This window comes from Heterocephalus glaber, unplaced genomic scaffold, assembly GCF_053883595.1.
Source record: "Heterocephalus glaber isolate CG9 unplaced genomic scaffold, H.glaber_assembly_v1.0 deba00000738, whole genome shotgun sequence".
Lineage (NCBI taxonomy): Eukaryota > Metazoa > Chordata > Mammalia > Rodentia > Bathyergidae > Heterocephalus > Heterocephalus glaber.
Genome location: NW_028258161.1, coordinates 6,023,530 through 6,031,228, shown reverse-complemented (window position 1 = coordinate 6,031,228; position 7,699 = coordinate 6,023,530).

Genomic DNA, 7,699 nt, shown 5'->3' with positions numbered 1-7,699 from the left:
GAACAGGGGAGAGGGAAAGAAAAGATGGGGCAAGACAAAAAAATAGAAGGAAAAAATGGAAACAGATTTTGAAAATAATGAGAGGGAGAGGAGTTAAAAAGAGGGGAGGGGAATGAGGAAAAAAGAAGCAAGATATATCATGTACAGTATAAATTCCCTATGATCTATATTATCATTATGCACATCTAAAATGTCCCAGTAAAATAAAAAAATGTGAAATAGTTTGATAACCTACATGTAAAATCTAAAACCATTACAGTCTTAGAAGAAAACGTAAGAAATACTCCCAGAACATTAGATTTGGCAATAATTTATTAGCTATCCCACCAAAGACACAGGCAAAAACAGTAACAGAACAGGCAGACAAATTAGACATCATGAAAATTTTAAAGTTGTATGCATCAAAAGAAACTGAGTAGCCAGACATGGTGACATATGCCTATATTCCCAGACTTGGGGCTGAGACAGGAGGATCAAGGCCAGCCTGTGCTACACAGTGATTTCAAGGCCAGCCTGAACTATACACCAGGACCTGTCTGTAAGAAAGAAAGAAAGAAAGAAAGAAAGAAAGAAAGAAAGAAAGAAAGAAAGATCTATAGAATGAGAAAAAAGATTTTCAAATCTTACCTAAAATAATGAATTAATATGTGAAATATATTGAGAACTCCTATAACTCAACAACAGCAAAACAAGCAGCATGATTCAAAAATAGGCAAGGGAATTGAAGAAACTTTTCTCCAAAGAAAATATGCAAATAACCAGTGAAAATATTAAGAGATGTTCAATATTTAATCATTAAGGTAGCCAAAACTATAATAAGATACCATTTCAAACATTAGAATGGCTAGTATACAAAAACAAAACCAGAAAAAACAAAACAAAAAGCAGAATAATAAGTGTTGTCCAGAATGTGGAGAAATTGGAAACTTTGTGGATTTTTGGTGAGAATTTAAAATAGTATAGTTAATATAGAAAACAATATAGCCTTCTTTAAAAAATTTAAAGTTCCAATAAATATAAAAATATTCAACAATATCTTCTAAACTTTATTTATTTATTTATTTATTTATTTTGGGGTTTTTTGTTTGTTTGTTTGTTTGGGTAGCAGGGATCTAACTCAGCATCTTGCGCTTGTGAGGCAGGCAGTGGCACCACTGAGCTAAATCCTTGGCCCTCTTCTAAACTTTTATTAAAAAATTAAAAAGAGAATTATTCTATATCTAGCAATTTCAATTCTAGGCATGTATCCAAAGGAGTTAAAATTAGGATCTTGAAGATATTTGGACAACAATATTCATAGAAGCATTATTCATTATAGCTAAAACATGAAAGCAACCCAAGTGTTCATCTAGAGATGAATGGATAAGCAAATTGTGATATGCACATGTCCAGAGGCTCACACACACACACACATACACACAGTGAAATATCCAGCCTTAAAAAGGAAGGAAATTCTGACAGATGCTATGTGTCGATGAACCTTTGGGACATTATGGTAAGTGAAATAAGCCAGTGATGATCAGACAACTCTACAGTTCCATTTCTATGAGTTACTTAGAGTAGTTAAAATGATGACACAGAAACAGTGGTTTCCAGTGATAACCTGGGAGTTGCCTGGGGCAGATGGGAATGAAGAGTTTCTGTTTCATGGATACAGAGTTTCAGTTTTGCAAGATGCAAAGAATTCTGGAGATGGATATTAGAAGTGGTTGCATAATAATATCAATAAGTTTATACCATTGAAATGAACACTTACAACAATGAAGATAGTAAATTTTAGCTCCACTGCAAATAATTGAAGAAAAACCCCTTCAAACTCTTTCTAAAGTGAGTGCACCATTTTACTTCTCTACCAACAGTTTTCAAAATTTCGAGTTTTTCCACATTCTCTGCAACACTTGGTGTGGTTAATCTTTCTAATTTTAAACATTCTACTAGATTTGTAGCATTGTCTCAGGTTTTAATTTTCACTTCTTTACTAGTTAATGATTTTGAACTTTTCATTTACTTGCCATCAGTGGATCTTCTTAATCAAGTGTTCATTACACATTTTTGCCTTTTCCCCCTGGTATTGGTAATTGAACTAAGGGCCTTTGCACTGAGCTACATCCTCAGCCCATTTTATTGTATTGTATTGTATTGTATTGTATTACTTTGAGACATGGTCTTGCTAAATCACTATGATTCCCAGACTAGGCTTGATCTTGCAATCCTCCTGCCTCAGCCTCTGGGATGCTGGTATCACAGGTATGCACCACCATACCCAGCTTCTTTTTAAATTGGGCTGTTTGTCCTGTTATCTTTAGGTTTTGAGAGTTCTTCCTATATTCTAGATGTTAATCCTTTATCAAATGTGATTTTCAAATATTTTCTTCCAGTCAGAGATTTACATTTTCATGTTTTAACAGTATGTGTCAAGATAAAGTCTAAATTTTTTTTTTTTTTGGTACTGGGGATTGAACTCAGGACCTTGCACTTGTGAGGCAGCCAGCAGAACCACTGAGCTAAATCCTCAGCCCAATAAAATCTAAATTTTGATGAAGACCAGTGTATCAATTTTTCTTTTGTAAATAATGCTGTCAATATTATAATAAGCATATAAATTATTGTATTAATTAAAATATATGTTTACTTAATTATCATTATTATCATTATTTATTATTTTTGGTTACCTGACTCACTGAAAGTCATAAAGATTTCTTTGTTTTTAGGTCATGAAGTTTTCAACTGGAGTTTTAATCCAGATTTTTATAGTTTTAGCTCTATTATCAATTTTGAGGGTTTTTTTACATGGTACAAGATAGATTAAAGATACCTCTCCCACAGTTGGACACCTAGTTGTTCAACACAATTTTTTGAAAATGCTATTTTTCCTCACTTAATTGCCTTTGTACCTTTAGCAAAAATCAGTTAACAACATATGTGTAGGTCTTTTTCAGGACTTTTTATCCTATGCATTGACTTATTTGTCTTATTTGCCCCAGTCATACTTTCTTTCTCCATTACTGTATGTTTGTAATGTCTTGAAGTCCAGCAGTATAAGTCTTCTACCTTTGATCTTTTTCAAAGTTGTTTTGATCTTTCATTTTTATATGAATTTTAGAATCACTTTGCCAGTTAAAAAATATCTGCAAGAATTTTTATTGTTAGTGCACTAAATTTATAAATCAATTTGGGGAGAACTGGCATATTAATGGTGTGGAGTCCTTGACTCACAAGCAGGGTGTATCTCTGTCTTATTTAGATCTTTACTTTTTCTCAATATGTTTTATAATTATAACTGTATGTGTGCTACACATCTCTTACCAAGTTTCTCCACTATTATGTACCTTTGATGTTATTTTAAATACATATATATACATTAATTGTACAAGTTAATGGGTTTCACTGTGACATTCCATACTGTATTTATTGTACCTTGATCATGTCTACCCTCCTTTCTATCCCCTCTTGCTAGTCCTCTTTCTCCTTCCTCCTACTTCCCTCACATTCCCTAATTTTTCCTCTTCTATTTCCAAGGTGTTTATTTTAACTGAATATATTGGTATAAAATGACTCACAACATTCTCTTATTAAGCTTTCTGCGGCTATAGAATCCTTAGCGATGTCGTCTTTTTTATCTTTTAAAATTTAACACATAATAGGGCCGGGGATTTAGCTCAGTGGTTTCACCACCTGCTGCGCAAGCGCAAGGACCCAAGTTTGATCCCCGGTACCAAAAACAAACCAACAAAAATTTAACACATAGTAATTGTATACATTTTGAGGTTATAGTGTGATATTTTAATTCATGTATACAATGTGTAATGATCAAAGTAGGGTAATCAGCATTTCCATCCCCTTACCATTTCTCTATGTTCAATCCCTTTAAGTCCCATTGTTCTAGTTTATAGTAATGTATATATTATTATATAAAATATATCACATGTTATAATATACTATATTGTTATAGACTATAGTCACCCTACTGTGCTGTAGAACACAAGAGCTTATCCCTTCTACAAAATACTAAATTGTATTTGGTCCCTGTTATCCAGCCTCCTTATGTCTTTTCCAACCCTTTCTAACCTCTAGAAATCACCTTCTTACTCTAATTTTTTTTTAGCTTTCAAGTACAACAGAACATGAGTTGTTTGGCTTTCTTTGTCTGTCTTATTCCACTTAATGTAATATCCTCCATCTACATCCATGCTGCCGCAAATGATAGGCTTCATTCTTTTTGGTGGCTGAATCATATTCCATTCTGCATATATATATATACACCATGTTTTCTTCATTCATTCATCTGCCAGTGGACATCTAGGCTTATTACAAATCCTGGCTATTGTGAATAGTGCTGAATAAAGACAGGGATGAGCTATCTCTTTGATATGCTGATTTCCTTTGAATATATACCCAATAGTGAGATAGCTGGATCATATGGTAGTTCTGTTTTTAGTTTTTTGAGGGACTGCCACATTGTGTTCCATAATGGCTGCACTGATTGACATTCTCACCAGCAATGTATAAGAGTTCCTCTTTCTCTCCATCTTTACCAGCATTTCTTACTTTTGCTTTTTTCATGAAAGTCAATCTGACTGGGTGAGATGATATTTCACTGTAGTTTGATTTGCACTTTGTCTGATGGCTAATGATTTTGCATAGTTTTTCATATTTTTTGCCATTTGCATTTCTTTTTTTGAGAAATGTCTATTCAGATCATTTGCCCACTTTTTAACAAATGGTTGTTGTTGTTTTCTGAGTCCCTTACATCTTCTGCAAATTAAACTTTGTCAGATGAGTAGTTTGCAAGTATTTTTTTTCCATTCTGTAGGTTGTCTCTTTACTCTGTTGACTGTATTGTTTCTTGTTGTGGACTAGGCTATATAACTCAGATCTCGCAGTCTCCAGGTTGGTCTTTTTTTGTGGGGGGGGGATCGGGGATAACTGGGGTCCTTGTGCTTACAAGGCAAGTGGCGAAACCACTGAGCTAAATCCCTGGCCCCATCCAGGTTGGTCTTATCTTGCCTCAGGAACAGGGAAGTATGCATAAGGCTGCATGTCCCCTGGCTATGGGTGGAATGCCAATAACCTGGCACTCCTGAGGCAAGACAGCATCTGCTGAGGATAGCTGTCTTGACTGATATACAGGCATTTGGATGTAGAGAAAATCTGATTCTTCATTAACTTACTCCTTCTCCACCCATTCTCTATAGTTGTTGGTTCCATGAAACATGTGCTACCCCTCCACCTGCATTTCTCACTGGCTAATAAAAGTGGGCCAACCACAGAATCTTATTCAAGCCTATCCACTAGAGGCAGATCTTCTCTGGTCCACCCTTATGTTGAAAATTGTTTCTGTCTCTTTCTTTTATTCCTCATCATTCCCCCAAAAAGGTAGCTGAGGGTCTGATCAGCCCTCAGTAATTTCTATGTAGAATCTTCTTAGTTTAATATAAGCCTGTCTATTTCTTCCTTTTTGTCAGTACTGATGATTGATCCCCAGCCCCTTAATTGTTTATTTTGAGAAAGCATCTCACTAGGTCACTAAATTGTCCAGGCTGTGCTTGATCTTGCAATCCTCCTGTTTCAGCCTCCCAGAGTGTTGGGATTATGTGCATGTACCACCCTACTTGGCTTGTCTATTCTTAATTTTGTTGCCTTGTGCTTGGTTGCCTGGTCTGGACTAGGGAGATGATGGAGTTGGTGGGAAGCACTCAGTTCTTTTCCCTGACATCTGTGGCTCCACAGTTCATCTCTTTCACTCCTCAGTGCCTTCCAGCACTCTGTTCTGAATACTCCAGCCAAACAGATGGTGTTTGTTCTTTGTTTTTGTAATGCTTCTTTCAGGCAGGGGCCCACACATCTGTTGCTTCTAGTTAGCTACCTTGTAGAAAACTCTCCTTTTTTGATACTGGTAATTTGTTTCTTTTTTTGATTCATTCGTCTAGAGTTTCATCCGTTTTATTGAGCTTTTCATGAATCAGCTTTTAGCTTCATTGATTTTTGTCTATTATTGTTCTGTTTTCTATTTCATATTACCTTAATCTGTATCATTTCCTTTCTTCTGCTTAAGTTTCATTTGTTCTTCCTTAGTTAGTGTCTTAAGGTAGAGCTGGGGGCACTGTTTTAAGAATGTTCTACTTTTTTTGATAGAGTCATTTAAATCTATACATTCCCTTATATGTACTGTTTTAGCTGCATCCCATGTTCTCTAATACGTTATATTTTCTTCTTTACTAGTTCAAAATGTTTTCCAATGGTCTTTGTGGTACCTTCTTTGACCTATTGGGTATTTAAAAGTATATTGTTTGATATTTGAAGATTTGGGAATTTTTCAAATTTCTTTCTTGATTCTTCAAAGAATTATTCATAGCATAATATATATATTCCCCATGTTTTAATTTTAGCCTATTTGGGTTTTGTTTCTTTGATTTTTTGAAAAACAGGGTCTCACTATGCAGTTCAGGTTGGTCTTGAATTCACTATGTAGTTGAGGCTGGGCTTGAACTTGAAGTGATCCTTCTGCTCAGCCTTCTGAATGCTGGGATTACAGGTGTGTGGCACCATGCCTTTCTAATTTTAACCTATTTGTGCATTTGAATCTAAAGAATGTTTGTTTTAGACAGAAAAATTTTGTTCTTGTTTTTTACCCAGTTTGACAATTTCTGCCTTTTTTTTTGGTTCCAGGGATTGAACTCAGGACCTTGTGCTTGCAAGGCAGGCAGCGGAACCACTGAGCTAAATCCCCGGCCAATTTCTGCCTTTTGGTTCAGTCATTTATTCACATTTAATGTGATAATTAATAAATTTGAATTTCAACTTTTTATTTTTCTATTTGATTTTTGTGTATCTCATGTCATTTTTGCTGTCCTGTTCCTTCTTGGCTGGATCTTTTGTGTTAAATAAATACTTTTAGTCTATAATTTTAATATCTCTGTTGTTTTTTATTATACCACTGAGTTATAGTCCAGACTTGTGTTGTTCTAGATTAAAATATGTATATTAATTTACTAAATACTGTATAATCTAGATTAATATCAGTTTAATTCCAGCAAAATACAGAAACTTTGCTTCAATATAAAATGGTGGAAGGTGAACTCTTTACAAAAAAATGGCTGACAGGCCAGCTTTATTTGTTAAAAGACAAAATCTTTTTGTTCCCAGCTATTCTTCATTTTTCAATCTCAGAAATAATGAGAGTTCAACTTGCTCTGCCCCCCCTTAGCTTTTAAAGGCCAGAAGATCAAGTGTCTTCAGTGGAACCGATACCATCTTCTTCCAAAGATCCACGCTGTTTTAGAATGAGAAACTTTTTTTTTGAAGATTCACAGTTTTCCAGTCTTCACCTGGAGATCTTCATCTGATCTCCATGTTCTGCTAGGCCAAACAGGAGAAAGCTCTAAATAGGATATATCCTCTTAGTGTCTCACGGAGCTCTGTTTCACTAGCTCATGAGTATATGTCAATCAGCTTTAGTAGTTTTGTCAGCCAGAAAGCAGATTAGAGTTGAAAGAAGATAAAAAACAAGCTACATTGAAGTTACTTCTTTCCCAGAAATGAATGTCTCACTATGTTCTGTAGAACATATTGTAACTGGGAGAATACAATAGGACAGTAGTGAGTATTGTGAAAAATTGAGGGATCCCATCCAGTTATTGCCAAGTGGGAAGACTTAATGTTACCACATCTCTACATTTTTTCAAGACAAATCATAAAT